The sequence below is a fragment of the Parus major genome, chromosome 9 (assembly GCF_001522545.3).
Source record: "Parus major isolate Abel chromosome 9, Parus_major1.1, whole genome shotgun sequence".
NCBI lineage: Eukaryota > Metazoa > Chordata > Aves > Passeriformes > Paridae > Parus > Parus major.
Genome location: NC_031778.1, coordinates 21260650 through 21263262, shown reverse-complemented (window position 1 = coordinate 21263262; position 2613 = coordinate 21260650). Strand labels below are relative to the sequence as shown.

General features: G+C 52.5%; 1 protein-coding gene across 4 annotated transcripts in view; it reads right to left on the bottom strand.

Annotated features, from left to right (window-relative positions):
- MECOM (MDS1 and EVI1 complex locus) overlaps nt 1–2613 on the bottom strand; it is a 329008-nt gene that overhangs the window by 325757 nt on the left and 638 nt on the right. The gene's annotated exons all lie outside the window — the stretch shown is intronic.

Below are 2613 nucleotides of genomic sequence, written 5' to 3'. Positions count from 1 at the left end.
GGACAGAGGGACAGCGGCACGGCCGGCCGCCCGCGCTGCCGCCCCTCGCCGGGCCCGGGCCATCGGCAGCCGGTGCCCGCGGCGGTGCCGGCGCCCGGAGGCGGAGGCGATGGCAAAGCGATGGCAAAGAGATGGCAAATAAACAGCCTCGCCGAGAGAGCCGGCAGCCGGGACACGGCAAACATCTCCCTGCTCGAAAACAAATTCCCGGACAGTCTTAAACAGGCAAATAAACTTGCCGGCTCTGTTTTTCAATCAAGCCTTTTAAGTACTAGACTGAGGCAAATTACAGGCGCAGGAAAACCTGCTGAAACTTAGGAAAGTGCTATTTTACTATCTCAGATGGTTAGAGGGATCTGGATCTACCTTGACTGCACTAAATTGCCTGTAAAAAAGTGGCGATAAAGTGTAAAAGTAACAAGTGCCTCCTTATTCACGTGTGTTCCCCTAATCTGATCACCTTCTGTCTCTTTATGAGGCTACTGGGTGGCTGGGGCTACCCCGGGCCGGCTGCAGGGCTGCGGCGGCCCGTGCTGGGGCGGGGGTTATTCGGGGATACGCTTTCTCCGGGCGGGCACAAACCCACCCGAGTGGAAAAGCAGCTGCCCCGGAGCCCGGGGCCTGTCCCGGGAGCGGGGATGCCCTCGCAGGTGCAGCGGCCCCGCATCCCGCACCGCTCCCCGCAGCCCGCTCCTCAGCGCCTGCCTCCCGAGAGCGTGGGGCCAGAGCGACTTCAGCGTGTGTTTTACCTTATTTTTACAGCTGGGCATTTAAAAAATTCACTGGCTATTCCCCGCGTGGCTCTTTTTGTTTCTTCCAAATTATTTTTCTTTTCTTTTCTTTTCTTTTCTTTTTTTTTTTTTTTTTTAGGTGGGGGGGCAAAGCCTCAAAATTATTTTTTTAGCAGTTTTACACTGAGGTCAAGAAAATACCCTTCAGGTACTCTCCCTTAATTAAGAGGGAAAAGCTTCCCTGTGTATTGGCGACCGTCACACAATCGGGGCGATTTTTTTGTTTCATGCATAAAGCAGTAAAAGTGAAATAATACAAGAAATGCGCTTTATCCCGATCTGTGCCTTTTTCCACGTAAAAGGGTAAAGGCTGCAAAATATTTTCCTATTCCTAACCCAGACAGAAAGAACTGAAAAGCTAAAACCTTCTTCTCTCGAACGACTAAATTAAAGGGGTCGTCTCCAACCCTCCTTCCACTTGCCATGAAACTGAGACGCTCTTCGGGGGGGAAAGAAGCAGCTTTTCGGAACACAAAAAAGAAATAAATCCCGGCTTTCTAAATATGATTTCCTTTATGAGTCGATTGTAACCGAAGGAATATTTAATGCAACACATCTGTCTAGGAGGGGAAAGTGCTGCTGCTGCTGCTGCTGCTGCTGCTGCAAGACGCGCAAAGTTTGCCGTGGATCGGATCTCGCCCGCGGAGCTGGAGCTGGAGCAGGAGCAGCAGCGGGAGCCCTGAATCGCTGCTCAGCGAGCAAAGCAGGGGAAAGGCGAGGAAACCTGACGGATTTTGTCGGGGATGGGAGATTATTTTTCCCCGTAATTAGCTCCAAAGCAGGGCTAGAAACCTTGAGGTTTAAAAATATATTTGTTTTCAAATTGAGGGCGCTGGATGATCCACTTTAAGATCACCTAATCAAACGCAGGTTGCTGCTGTTGTTCAGGTTCACAGAAAAGCTGATGATGATCCAGAGACATCTTTCACTTCCCCTTTTCCACGCTTCTCTATTTTTCGCCCCTTCACAAATAAAGAGTAAATGAGCATCTGCTTTTTACGTCACGCAACTTATGCAACATTTCATCTGACTTTTTTTTCTCCTGCCCATTTTCTTTTTCACTCGGGAACGTGACTTGCCATCGCCATGGATATCAAATGAAACTTGCCCAGATGTGTCAGAGAAAATAAAGACATCAGTTGCTTTGAAAATAGGACGCGAAAACTGGCGAAGTTTTGTTGTTGAATCCCTCATTTAAAAAAAAAATAATAAAAATATATATATAAAGGAGCCCCAACACTGCAGCAGTTAAAAGCAGAGATCCCTATCATAAAGGAGAAACAGATGGGGTGAGCGTAAGACAAATAATTAAGTAAGTCGGGCTTTGCGTGTGGACGGCCGAGCCCTCGCCTCGCGGAACACAGACCTTCGGGCGGCCAAACTGTGTAAAAAAACTGCTGGAAAAGCGCCTGAAATTACAACATTTACATCAACTTTTCGGGGGTGACTCCAGCGGGCTGGGAAGCGCTCGGTGCTGCCCGGCGGCCCCGCCGTCCCCCGCCGGACCGCGCGGGGCATCCCGGCCCCGCGGAGCTGCTCCGTGCCCGCCCCGCACATCCTGCACAGCCCGCACATCCCGCACATCCCGCGTATCCCGTACATCCCGTACATCCCGTACACCCCTCACATCCCGCACACCCCTCACATCCCGCATCCCCCGCACATCCCGCACACCCCGCACACCCCGCACACCCTGCACATCCCGCACATCCTGCACACCCCGCACATCCCGCACACCGCGCACACCGCGCTCCGCTCCGCTGCGGGAGGAGCCGCTCTTGGGCTCCAGCCCGCGGGCACGGCCCGGGGGTGCCCGGTAGCT